At 30.1% G+C, this 15707-nt stretch overlaps 1 protein-coding gene across 8 annotated transcripts in view; it reads right to left on the bottom strand.

Moving 5' to 3' along the window:
* Positions 1–15707, bottom strand: part of LOC143240265 (uncharacterized) — a 52442-nt gene that overhangs the window by 25527 nt on the left and 11208 nt on the right. The window contains exon 1 of one of the 8 annotated variants that reach the window (XR_013021688.1): positions 14981–15308. The exons of 6 other annotated variants lie outside the window; for them this stretch is intronic. The gene's annotated coding sequence lies outside the window, so the exon portion shown is untranslated. Of the gene's footprint in view, positions 1–14584; positions 15309–15707 lie in introns of those variants that run through there. One more of the 8 variants, XM_076482432.1, reaches the window with a different exon arrangement.

Below are 15707 nucleotides of genomic sequence, written 5' to 3' on the forward strand. Positions count from 1 at the left end.
TTAGTCACTAATAGGTACACAAAACAACAGTAGTCACTAATAGGTACACATAAGACACTAGTCACTAATAAGTACACATAAAAGAATATTGACTAATAATGACATGAAAGAGCGTTAGTCAATAATACTTACACATAAAACACGATTCACTAATAGGTACACATAAAATAACATTAATCACTAATAAGTATACAAAAGAGAACATTATTTACCAATAGGTACAGATAAAACACTAGAGACTAATAGGTACACGTAAAGGAAAATGTGTCACTAATAGGTACACATAAAAGAATATTAGTCACTAATAGGTGGACATAAAAGAAAATTAGTCATGTTTAGGTGCACATAGAAGAACATTAGTCATTAATAGGTACATATAAAAGAACATTTGTCAATAATCGGTATACATAAAAACTAGTCACTAATAGGGAGACATAGGATCATTTGTCACTAATAGGTACACATATAAACATTAATCACTACTAGGTACGCATAAAAATCATGCCACTAATAAGTACACATAAAAGAACATAAGTCACTAATAGATGCCCAAAAAATGACATTAGTTATTAATAGGTACACATAAATAGTTATTAATAGGTACACATAAATAGTTATTAATAGGTACACATAAAATAACATTAGGCACTAAGAGGTGCACATAAAATTAGATTAGTCCCTAATATGTGCACATTTAAATGAAATTTAGTCATTTTAGGTGCCCATAAACACATTAGTGACTAACACATCAACAAAAATTAATATTAGTCACTAATAGGTGCACATAAAAACACTAGTCTCTAATAAGTACACATACAATTAGATTTGTCACTAACAGTTAAACAGAAAAGAACATCAGTCCGTAATAGGTACACATAAAAACTAGTTTCTAATACGTACACATAAAAGAACATTAGTGACTAATAGGTACACATAAAAGAACATTAGTGACTAATAGGTACACATAAAATAACATTAGTCACTAATAAGTTAATAAAAGAGAAGATTATTCACTAATAGGTAGACATAAAACACTAGTGACTAATAGGTACATATAAAATAACATTTGTTACAAAGAGGTACATATAAGAGAACATTAGTCACTAATAGGTAAACATGAAAGAACACTAATAACTAATTGGTAAACATAAAAGAAGATTAGTCACTAATAAGTGCACATGAAAGGGCAATATCACTAACAGGTACACATAAAACAGCAGTAAGTAATAGGTACGCATAAAAACACTAGTCACTAATAAGTACACATAAAAAACATCAGCCACTAGTATTACACATAAGAGAACATTAGTTACTACTTGTTACGCTTAAAAGAACATTAGTCGCTAATCGGTACATGGAAAAGCACTAGTGACCAACAAGTACATATAAAAACATTAGTCACTAATAGGTACACCTAAGAGTAAATTAGTACCATAATACACAAAATATTAGTGACTAATAGGTGGACATAAAAGAACATTTGTCACTAAGAGGTACACATAAAAGAATATTAGTCTCTAACAGGTGTACATAAAATAAAATTAGTCCCTAATATCTGCAATAAAAAAAATTTAGTCACTTTTAGGTGCAAATAAAAGAACATGAGTCATTAATATGTACAAATAAAAGAATATTAGTCACTAACAGATACATATTGAAAACACTACTCACTAATAAATACACATAAAATAACATTAGTCACTAATAAGAGCGCATGAAAGAGCATTAGTCACGAATAGGTACACATCAAATAGCCTTAATCACTAATAAGTACACAAAAGAGAACATTAATCACTAATAGGTAGAAATAAAACACTAGTGCCTAACCGGTATATATAAATGAACATTTGTTACAAAGAGGTACGTACACCTAAAAAATATTAGTCACTAACAGGTGCATATAAAATAACATTAGTCACTAATAAGAGCGCATGAAAGAGCATTAGTCACGAATAGGTACACATAAAAACTAGTCACTAATAGGGAGACATAGCATCATTTGTCACTAATAGGGAGACATAGCATCATTTGTCACTAATAGGTACACATAAAAACATTAATCACTACTAGGTACGCATAAAAATCATGCCACTAATAAGTACACATAAAAGAACATAAGTCACTAATAGATGCCCAAAAAATGACATTAGTTATTAATAGGTACACATAAATAGTTATTAATAGGTACACATAAATAGTTATTAATAGGTACACATAAAATAACATTAGGCACTAAGAGGTGCACATAAAATTAGATTAGTCCCTAATATGTGCACATTTAAATGAAATTTAGTCATTTTAGGTGCCCATAAACACATTAGTGACTAACACATCAACAAAAATTAATATTAGTCACTAATAGGTGCACATAAAAACACTAGTCTCTAATAAGTACACATACAATTAGATTTGTCACTAACAGTTAAACAGAAAAGAACATCAGTCCGTAATAGGTACACATAAAAACTAGTTTCTAATACGTACACATAAAAGAACATTAGTGACTAATAGGTACACATAAAAGAACATTAGTGACTAATAGGTACACATAAAATAACATTAGTCACTAATAAGTTAATAAAAGAGAAGATTATTCACTAATAGGTAGACATAAAACACTAGTGACTAATAGGTACATATAAAATAACATTTGTTACAAAGAGGTACATATAAGAGAACATTAGTCACTAATAGGTAAACATGAAAGAACACTAATAACTAATTGGTAAACATAAAAGAAGATTAGTCACTAATAAGTGCACATGAAAGGGCAATATCACTAACAGGTACACATAAAACAGCAGTAAGTAATAGGTACGCATAAAACACTAGTCACTAATAAGTACACATAAAAACATCAGCCACTAGTATTACACATAAGAGAACATTAGTTACTACTTGTTACGCTTAAAAGAACATTAGTCGCTAATCGGTACATGGAAAAGCACTAGTGACCAACAAGTACATATAAAAAACATTAGTCACTAATAGGTACACCTAAGAGTAAATTAGTACCATAATACACAAAATATTAGTGACTAATAGGTGGACATAAAAGAACATTTGTCACTAAGAGGTACACATAAAAGAATATTAGTCTCTAACAGGTGTACATAAAATAAAATTAGTCCCTAATATCTGCAATAAAAAAAATTTAGTCACTTTTAGGTGCAAATAAAAGAACATGAGTCATTAATATGTACAAATAAAAGAATATTAGTCACTAACAGATACATATTGAAAACACTACTCACTAATAAATACACATAAAATAACATTAGTCACTAATAAGAGCGCATGAAAGAGCATTAGTCACGAATAGGTACACATCAAATAGCCTTAATCACTAATAAGTACACAAAAGAGAACATTAATCACTAATAGGTAGAAATAAAACACTAGTGCCTAACCGGTATATATAAATGAACATTTGTTACAAAGAGGTACGTACACCTAAAAAATATTAGTCACTAACAGGTGCATATAAAATAACATTAGTCACTAATAAGAGCGCATGAAAGAGCATTAGTCACGAATAGGTACACATAAAAACTAGTCACTAATAGGGAGACATAGCATCATTTGTCACTAATAGGGAGACATAGCATCATTTGTCACTAATAGGTACACATAAAAACATTAATCACTACTAGGTACGCATAAAAATCACGTCACTAATAAGTACACATACAATTAGATTTGTTATTAACAGTTAAACAGAAAAGAACATTAGTCCGTAATAGGTACACATAAAAATTAGTTTCTAATACGTACACATAAAAGAACATTAGTCACTAATAGATAGATATTGAAAACACTAGTTACTAATAAATACATAAAATAACATTAGTCACTAATAAGTACACATAAAACACTAGTCACTATTAGGTACCCATAAAATAACCTTAATCACTAATAAGTACACAAAAGAAAACATTATTCACTAATAGGTAGACATAAAACACTAGTGACTTATAGGTACATATAAAATAACATTTGTTACAAAGAGGTACGTATAAGAGAACATTAGTCACTAATAGTCAGTAATAGGTACACATAAAATCAGATTAGTCCCTAATAGGTGCACATAAAAGAAATTTAGTTATTTTAGGTGCACATAAAAGAACATTAGTGAGTAATAGGTGCACATAAAAGAACATTATTCGCTAATATCTACACATTAAAACACTAATCACTAATAGGTAGACATAAAACATTTGTCGCTAATAGTAACATAAAAAATAATTGGTAGGTACTGATAAAAAACACGATACTAATAAGTACACATAAAAGAACATTAGCCACTAATAGGTGCCCATAAATTAACATTAGTCACAAGTAGTTAAACATAAAAAGACTTGTCTCTCATACGTACCCATAAAAACACTAGTCACTAATTGGTACACTTAAAAGAACATTTGTTACTAAGAGGTACACATAAAAGAACATTAGTCTCTAACAGATGCACATGAAATAACATTAGTACCTAATATGTGCACCTGAAGGAAAATAAGTCCGTTTTATTTGCACATAAAAGAACATTAGTCACTAATAAGTACACAAGAGAACATTAGTTACACATGAAAGAGCATTAGTCACTAATGAGTACACATCAAAATACTATCACCAATAGGTACATATAAAAGAACATTAATCACTGAAAAGTACACATAAAGGAACACTTGTCACTAATAGGTACACGTAAAAGATCCTTTCTCACTAATAGGTAAAAGTCACTGATAAGTATACACAAAAGAACATTAATATCTCAATAGACACACATGAAAGAACACTAGTCATTGATAAGTACACGTAAAAGAACATTAGCCACTAACAGGTACACATAAAAGAACATTCATCACTAATAGGTACACATAAAACATTAGTCACTAATAGGTACACAAAACAACAGTAGTCACTAATAGGTACACATAAGACACTAGTCACTAATAAGTACACATAAAAGAATATTGACTAATAATGACATGAAAGAGCGTTAGTCAATAATACTTACACATAAAACACGATTCACTAATAGGTACACATAAAATAACATTAATCACTAATAAGTATACAAAAGAGAACATTATTTACCAATAGGTACAGATAAAACACTAGAGACTAATAGGTACACGTAAAGGAAAATGTGTCACTAATAGGTACACATAAAAGAATATTAGTTGCTACTCGATAAACAGAAAAGTACTAGTCACCAACAGGTATATATAAAAAATATTAGTCACTAATAGGTGGACATAAAAGAAAATTAGTCATGTTTAGGTGCACATAGAAGAACATTAGTCATTAATAGGTACATATAAAAGAACATTTGTCAATAATCGGTATACATAAAACTAGTCACTAATAGGGAGACATAGGATCATTTGTCACTAATAGGTACACATATAAACATTAATCACTACTAGGTACGCATAAAAATCATGCCACTAATAAGTACACATAAAAGAACATAAGTCACTAATAGATGCCCAAAAAATGACATTAGTTATTAATAGGTACACATAAATAGTTATTAATAGGTACACATAAATAGTTATTAATAGGTACACATAAAATAACATTAGGCACTAAGAGGTGCACATAAAATTAGATTAGTCCCTAATATGTGCACATTTAAATGAAATTTAGTCATTTTAGGTGCCCATAAACACATTAGTGACTAACACATCAACAAAAATTAATATTAGTCACTAATAGGTGCACATAAAAACACTAGTCTCTAATAAGTACACATACAATTAGATTTGTCACTAACAGTTAAACAGAAAAGAACATCAGTCCGTAATAGGTACACATAAAAACTAGTTTCTAATACGTACACATAAAAGAACATTAGTGACTAATAGGTACACATAAAAGAACATTAGTGACTAATAGGTACACATAAAAGAACATTAGTGACTAATAGGTACACATAAAATAACATTAGTCACTAATAAGTTAATAAAAGAGAAGATTATTCACTAATAGGTAGACATAAAACACTAGTGACTAATAGGTACATATAAAATAACATTTGTTACAAAGAGGTACATATAAGAGAACATTAGTCACTAATAGGTAAACATGAAAGAACACTAATAACTAATTGGTAAACATAAAAGAAGATTAGTCACTAATAAGTGCACATGAAAGGGCAATATCACTAACAGGTACACATAAAACAGCAGTAAGTAATAGGTACGCATAAAACACTAGTCACTAATAAGTACACATAAAAAACATCAGCCACTAGTATTACACATAAGAGAACATTAGTTACTACTTGTTACGCTTAAAAGAACATTAGTCGCTAATCGGTACATGGAAAAGCACTAGTGACCAACAAGTACATATAAAAAACATTAGTCACTAATAGGTACACCTAAGAGTAAATTAGTACCATAATACACAAAATATTAGTGACTAATAGGTGGACATAAAAGAACATTTGTCACTAAGAGGTACACATAAAAGAATATTAGTCTCTAACAGGTGTACATAAAATAAAATTAGTCCCTAATATCTGCAATAAAAAAATTTAGTCACTTTTAGGTGCAAATAAAAGAACATGAGTCATTAATATGTACAAATAAAAGAATATTAGTCACTAACAGATACATATTGAAAACACTACTCACTAATAAATACACATAAAATAACATTAGTCACTAATAAGAGCGCATGAAAGAGCATTAGTCACGAATAGGTACACATCAAATAGCCTTAATCACTAATAAGTACACAAAAGAGAACATTAATCACTAATAGGTAGAAATAAAACACTAGTGCCTAACCGGTATATATAAATGAACATTTGTTACAAAGAGGTACGTACACCTAAAAAAATATTAGTCACTAACAGGTGCATATAAAATAACATTAGTCACTAATAAGAGCGCATGAAAGAGCATTAGTCACGAATAGGTACACATAAAAACTAGTCACTAATAGGGAGACATAGCATCATTTGTCACTAATAGGGAGACATAGCATCATTTGTCACTAATAGGTACACATAAAAACATTAATCACTACTAGGTACGCATAAAAATCACGTCACTAATAAGTACACATACAATTAGATTTGTTATTAACAGTTAAACAGAAAAGAACATTAGTCCGTAATAGGTACACATAAAAATTAGTTTCTAATACGTACACATAAAAGAACATTAGTCACTAATAGATAGATATTGAAAACACTAGTTACTAATAAATACATAAAATAACATTAGTCACTAATAAGTACACATAAAACACTAGTCACTATTAGGTACCCATAAAATAACCTTAATCACTAATAAGTACACAAAAGAAAACATTATTCACTAATAGGTAGACATAAAACACTAGTGACTTATAGGTACATATAAAATAACATTTGTTACAAAGAGGTACGTATAAGAGAACATTAGTCACTAATAGTCAGTAATAGGTACACATAAAATCAGATTAGTCCCTAATAGGTGCACATAAAAGAAATTTAGTTATTTTAGGTGCACATAAAAGAACATTAGTGAGTAATAGGTGCACATAAAAGAACATTATTCGCTAATATCTACACATTAAAACACTAATCACTAATAGGTAGACATAAAAACATTTGTCGCTAATAGTAACATAAAAAATAATTGGTAGGTACTGATAAAAAACACGATACTAATAAGTACACATAAAAGAACATTAGCCACTAATAGGTGCCCATAAATTAACATTAGTCACAAGTAGTTAAACATAAAAGACTTGTCTCTCATACGTACCCATAAAACACTAGTCACTAATTGGTACACTTAAAAGAACATTTGTTACTAAGAGGTACACATAAAAGAACATTAGTCTCTAACAGATGCACATGAAATAACATTAGTACCTAATATGTGCACCTGAAGAAAATAAGTCCGTTTTATTTGCACATAAAAGAACATTAGTCACTAATAAATACACAAGAGAACATTAGTTACACATGAAAGAGCATTAGTCACTAATGAGTACACATCAAAATACTATCACCAATAGGTACATATAAAAGAACATTAATCACTGAAAAGTACACATAAAGGAACACTTGTCACTAATAGGTACACGTAAAAGATCCTTTCTCACTAATAGGTAAAAGTCACTGATAAGTATACACAAAAGAACATTAATATCTCAATAGACACACATGAAAGAACACTAGTCATTGATAAGTACACGTAAAAGAACATTAGCCACTAACAGGTACACATAAAAGAACATTCATCACTAATAGGTACACATAAAACATTAGTCACTAATAGGTACACAAAACAACAGTAGTCACTAATAGGTACACATAAGACACTAGTCACTAATAAGTACACATAAAAGAATATTGACTAATAATGACATGAAAGAGCGTTAGTCAATAATACTTACACATAAAACACGATTCACTAATAGGTACACATAAAATAACATTAATCACTAATAAGTATACAAAAGAGAACATTATTTACCAATAGGTACAGATAAAACACTAGAGACTAATAGGTACACGTAAAGGAAAATGTGTCACTAATAGGTACACATAAAAGAATATTAGTTGCTACTCGATAAACAGAAAAGTACTAGTCACCAACAGGTATATATAAAAAATATTAGTCACTAATAGGTGGACATAAAAGAAAATTAGTCATGTTTAGGTGCACATAGAAGAACATTAGTCATTAATAGGTACATATAAAAGAACATTTGTCAATAATCGGTATACATAAAAACTAGTCACTAATAGGGAGACATAGGATCATTTGTCACTAATAGGTACACATATAAACATTAATCACTACTAGGTACGCATAAAAATCATGCCACTAATAAGTACACATAAAAGAACATAAGTCACTAATAGATGCCCAAAAAATGACATTAGTTATTAATAGGTACACATAAATAGTTATTAATAGGTACACATAAATAGTTATTAATAGGTACACATAAAATAACATTAGGCACTAACAGGTGCACATAAAATTAGATTAGTCCCTAATATGTGCACATTTAAATGAAATTTAGTCATTTTAGGTGCCCATAAACACATTAGTGACTAACACATCAACAAAAATTAATATTAGTCACTAATAGGTGCACATAAAAACACTAGTCTCTAATAAGTACACATACAATTAGATTTGTCACTAACAGTTAAACAGAAAAGAACATCAGTCCGTAATAGGTACACATAAAAACTAGTTTCTAATACGTACACATAAAAGAACATTAGTGACTAATAGGTACACATAAAAGAACATTAGTGACTAATAGGTACACATAAAATAACATTAGTCACTAATAAGTTAATAAAAGAGAAGATTATTCACTAATAGGTAGACATAAAACACAAGTGACTAATAGGTACATATAAAATAACATTTGTTACAAAGAGGTACATATAAGAGAACATTAGTCACTAATAGGTAAACATGAAAGAACACTAATAACTAATTGGTAAACATAAAAGAAGATTAGTCACTAATAAGTGCACATGAAAGGGCAATATCACTAACAGGTACACATAAAACAGCAGTAAGTAATAGGTACGCATAAAAACACTAGTCACTAATAAGTACACATAAAAAACATCAGCCACTAGTATTACACATAAGAGAACATTAGTTACTACTTGTTACGCTTAAAAGAACATTAGTCGCTAATCGGTACATGGAAAAGCACTAGTGACCAACAAGTACATATAAAAAACATTAGTCACTAATAGGTACACCTAAGAGTAAATTAGTACCATAATACACAAAATATTAGTGACTAATAGGTGGACATAAAAGAACATTTGTCACTAAGAGGTACACATAAAAGAATATTAGTCTCTAACAGGTGTACATAAAATAAAATTAGTCCCTAATATCTGCAATAAAAAAATTTAGTCACTTTTAGGTGCAAATAAAAGAACATGAGTCATTAATATGTACAAATAAAAGAATATTAGTCACTAACAGATACATATTGAAAACACTACTCACTAATAAATACACATAAAATAACATTAGTCACTAATAAGAGCGCATGAAAGAGCATTAGTCACGAATAGGTACACATAAAACACTAGTCACTAATAGGTACACATCAAATAGCCTTAATCACTAATAAGTACACAAAAGAGAACATTAATCACTAATAGGTAGAAATAAAACACTAGTGCCTAACCGGTATATATAAATGAACATTTGTTACAAAGAGGTACGTACACCTAAAAAATATTAGTCACTAACAGGTGCATATAAAATAACATTAGTCACTAATAAGAGCGCATGAAAGAGCATTAGTCACGAATAGGTACACATAAAACACTAGTCACTAATAGGTACACATCAAATAGCCTTAATCACTAATAAGTACACAAAAGAGAACATTAATCACTAATAGGTAGAAATAAAACACTAGTGCCTAACCGGTATATATAAATGAACATTTGTTACAAAGAGGTACGTACACCTAAAAAATATTGGTCACTAACAGGTGCATATAAAATAACATTAGTCACTAATAAGAGCGCATGAAAGAGCATTAGTCACGAATAGGTACACATAAAAACTAGTCACTAATAGGGAGACATAGCATCATTTGTCACTAATAGGTACACATAAAAACATTAATCACTACTAGGTACGCATAAAAATCACGTCACTAATAAGTACACATACAATTAGATTTGTTATTAACAGTTAAACAGAAAAGAACATTAGTCCGTAATAGGTACACATAAAAATTAGTTTCTAATACGTACACATAAAAGAACATTAGTCACTAATAGATAGATATTGAAAACACTAGTTACTAATAAATACATAAAATAACATTAGTCACTAATAAGTACACATAAAACACTAGTCACTATTAGGTACCCATAAAATAACCTTAATCACTAATAAGTACACAAAGGAAAACATTATTCACTAATAGGTAGACATAAAACACTAGTGACTTATAGGTACATATAAAATAACATTTGTTACAAAGAGGTACGTATAAGAGAACATTAGTCACTAATAGTCAGTAATAGGTACACATAAAATCAGATTAGTCCCTAATAGGTGCACATAAAAGAAATTTAGTTATTTTAGGTGCACATAAAAGAACATTAGTGAGTAATAGGTGCACATAAAAGAACATTATTCGCTAATATCTACACATTAAAACACTAATCACTAATAGGTAGACATAAAAACATTTGTCGCTAATAGTAACATAAAAAATAATTGGTAGGTACTGATAAAAAACACGATACTAATAAGTACACATAAAAGAACATTAGCCACTAATAGGTGCCCATAAATTAATATTAGTCACAAGTAGTTAAACATAAAAAGACTTGTCTCTCATACGTACCCATAAAAACACTAGTCACTAATTGGTACACTTAAAAGAACATTTGTTACTAAGAGGTACACATAAAAGAACATTAGTCTCTAACAGATGCACATGAAATAACATTAGTACCTAATATGTGCACCTGAAGGAAAATAAGTCCGTTTTATTTGCACATAAAAGAACATTAGTCACTAATAAGTACACAAGAGAACATTAGTTACACATGAAAGAGCATTAGTCACTAATGAGTACACATCAAAATACTATCACCAATAGGTACATATAAAAGAACATTAATCACTGAAAAGTACACATAAAGGAACACTTGTCACTAATAGGTACACGTAAAAGATCCTTTCTCACTAATAGGTAAAAGTCACTGATAAGTATACACAAAAGAACATTAATATCTCAATAGATACACATGAAAGAACACTAGTCATTGATAAGTACACGTAAAAGAACATTAGCCACTAACAGGTACACATAAAAGAACATTCATCACTAATAGGTACACATAAAAGATTATTAGTCACTAATAGGTACACATAAAAGAACATTTGTCACTAGTAAGTACACATAAAATAACGTTAGTCACTAATAGGTACAAAGAAAAGAACATTTGTCACTAGTAAGTACAAAGAAAAGAACATTAGACTCTAATGTGTACACATAAAATCACTAGTTACTAATAGGTACACATAAAATCACTAGTTACTAATAGGTACACATAAAAAGTCTGTGAGTTTGTTTACTCTGAAATGGTTAATATGCTCTCATAAATTTGATCATTTATAAGTTTTTGAGATAATTTCTTTTTTTTGTTTCAAAATTTTGCGCGAAGTTACACAAGGCCAATCAGGACTTTGTCGTCCCTTGTTTTGAACTGGTGGTCTACAGGGAAGGTAGCTAGCTGGTCAGCAACAGCCATCACAAATATTGTGATACTTTTCTGATAAAATATGCTACTCAGATTGTAGTTTGTTTTTTTCCTGGTAATGGATTGCAAACCAAAAATCCTCGGATTCACTTTTTGGGGATTGTAACCATTAGGCTACACCTCGTTCATTTTCAATAAATATTGAAATCTTTGAAAGATAAACTTAACTTATGACTTCAACTGAAAATAAAATCACTACGCTTTCCATATTTCATATAATTTTGGTATACTTCCAGAATTACATTAAAGTAATATTAATATTAAATGATACCTTTATCAATAAGTAACCTAAGAGATGTTATAAGGATGTAACATCTTATAATATACAAGGTTGGTATAAAAGTTATATTAAGGTCATTTTGTTTTCAGTGGACAGAGTGAGAGTCTCATCTGTCCATGAGAAAGAACCTTTAAATCAAAGAGAAGAAATTCAGTAAAGTTGAAAGGAAGAAAATTATAGTTCTTGTATAAAATAAGAGATAATGTTTTAAATGTGATAATGCAGTCACTACTGTATGCACAGCAGTGAGTAAAGACAACTGGTTACTTTAATCATAAAAACAGAATACGGAGTTTTCAGTGCCATTGGTTTCTTACAACAGAAAAGAACACACGCTTGTCTTGCTGAGAACAAAAGATATATACGTAAACAGAATACTCGGGGATTCTGTGCCATCAAGATAAATATATTACCACTTTTATGAAAAGATATACTGATAAAGATATACATTGTCTACTGACAGAAAGAAAATTGAAGAATTATGAAAATAACCATGCAATCTGGTAGGGTGTCTCCAACTTGAATCACTGTACGAAAAGCATCTTAATCATTTGATAATAGAGGCATAGAGTTCAAGATTACTCTTATATATAAATGATGTTTCTTACAGTAGTTCTGCTAATGACTTAATGGACTATAAGATTAAAGAGTTTTATTAAGCCACCTCATAACTGACCCATAACTATAGAATTTCGCGGTTTCTAGATATTTCGAAAACTACTCTTCATTTAAACAGCACCACCTAGTGCTGAATTAATGAACTACTTTCAATGTGGTAATAGTATGCTTACTCAGTGTGAAAAAACCTGTTAAGTCACTTATTTATCATGTTTAACAGAAGTCATATCACTAAAGTCGTGCTATTTCATGCTGTCTGTGCAAGACTAGCAAAGAAACAAATACAAATTGTATTATCTTCATCACTCACAAAACAAATGCCACACCGTGACAGATACATATACAAACAACAATATATACCAGGAAATTGTAAGGTGAACAGTTTTAAGACTGAGTATATTTAACATAAATGTATCCCAGCTCTTTTCAGAATTACTGAGAAGATTAATAGCTTTTCTCTCCCTCTCTAGGGAAGCTGGAAAGAAATCTTAAACCTCCAAGTTTCACTTCTTCAATTGATAAAACTAGAAACGGTTAATTGAAGAAGTGAAATATCTTGGTATAGGATTTCTCTTCAGTTGTCCAAGTGAAGGTAAAATATTAAAGAAAATTTACGTGGTTAATAATTGTTTTTATAATTACTTATACATATCTCACTACATGATTCTGAATGAACTGTAGAGAAAGTCTGCCGTGCCAACTTCCATCCCTCTCAGCAAACTGATTTGCGATTAAAGATAGTTTAATTTATATTAAAAACACTTTTATAGCGAGCTATATACAAAATACTTCTGTAAAGATAATTCGATTTAACTTATACATTTTAGAGTACAAACTTACAGTTATTAATTTATCGACCAAACAAATAAAACAATATAAACAATAGTTCTTAAAATGTTAGAGGCATAAATACCGTTTTGAAAAATACAAGTGTCTACAAATATATAAATATACATATTTATATATTATTTATCTGACGTCGAAACTTGCCACAAAATCTACGTTGTATATTAGAAATACATTCAAACATTCTCATTGAAAATGGATACGATAAATTTAATTATATCAAGGAGTACAAGAATTATCCAAACAAATAGCCACGCATTTTCTTTATATGATGTAACATCAAAGCAGCTTTGTTTTTAAAACTACTCGAGAATTAATAATTTGTCTCGAATAATTACGTGAATAAAATCTCTTCCCAGATATAAAACTAATTCATATGTTTCTTTCTCTTTTTTGGCTTCGCTCTTTACACACACAACAGTTCATCGATAGTTAAATTGAACAAACTCCTTCTTATAAGTTACATTACTAGACGATTGTTTAGATTTCAAGATTTTTTACAGTCGTCCAGCCTCGCGAGAATTATAAATAAAAGAAATAAAAGTTGAGCAAACCTTCAATTACGTTCGGAGCGAAAGGCTGAAACATGAAGAAAACACCCCTTCGCTAGCTAAGTCTGGCCTTCAGAACGTAAATTAAAATTTTCATCACGTTGCTCAGATGATACACGCAATCCATGGGTCAAATACGAGAGTTAACGTAACGGAGTTGTATAACACAACAGACACGATACGAGTAAGTGAGACATCAATACCGACCGCTTTACAATAAGTTTTAGAAGCTGTTAACTAAATATTATTACATACTGACAGTAACAAGTTGACGACAACTAAATTAGAATAAGGAAGGGAAGAACTTATTTGATTCAGTAAATGGTTACCGTAGAAAAGAAATTAAGGGGAAGGTAAAAAGGTCATGTTAAAAAAAAAACAAACACGATAAAAACTCACGTAGAGCCTCTCAGCTCGCAGTCCTCAGCAGCCATGTTATTTTCATTGGTCACCACCCACAGTTCTCTGCGAGACAATTTATGAAATATCGCTCCCTGCATGCGCTGGCGCAAGAGTGACTCATAGACGTTACTGAAGTGTTGCTTCGCTGTTTAGATTTAATAAACTGTGGGACAGGAACTATTAAACCTAAACTGCGAATTTTTAATCAATACGGACTCCTGTGTGAGCAGTTTATTGGGATTAGAGTACATGTGCATAGTGCAACTTTTCAGTCACTTGGTTGATGAGGGAAACTTCCGTCGAGATATTTGTAACCTGTTTTAATTAGTCACTCTTTTGTTTGTAAATTAGACACAAAAGCTATCTGTGCTCTGCTCATCACTGGTATCGAAACACTGTTTCTACCGCTGTGCTACTAGGCGGCTAATTACTTTTTACAAAGCTTGAATGCATGTTTTGGTATGGTACGTAATGCTTTTCAAATACCACTTGAACAGTCATTTATAATGGAAATGTATAAGACGTACTGTCCAGTATTTATTCAGTTTGTCCTTATAAGTAAAATAAGCAAAGACAGGTTAAAGAAGTGGATTCTGGGAAAGAAGTTTTGATCCATATTAATCATTACTGACAATAAATAAGTGCAAGCATCAGTTTACTGTGTCATCCACGGGTATCTAACCTTGTGTTTAGCATCATAAATCTTCAGTTTGATAAGGATAAG

This window comes from Tachypleus tridentatus, chromosome 13 (genome assembly GCF_004210375.1).
Source record: "Tachypleus tridentatus isolate NWPU-2018 chromosome 13, ASM421037v1, whole genome shotgun sequence".
NCBI classification, from domain to species: Eukaryota; Metazoa; Arthropoda; class Merostomata; order Xiphosura; family Limulidae; genus Tachypleus; species Tachypleus tridentatus.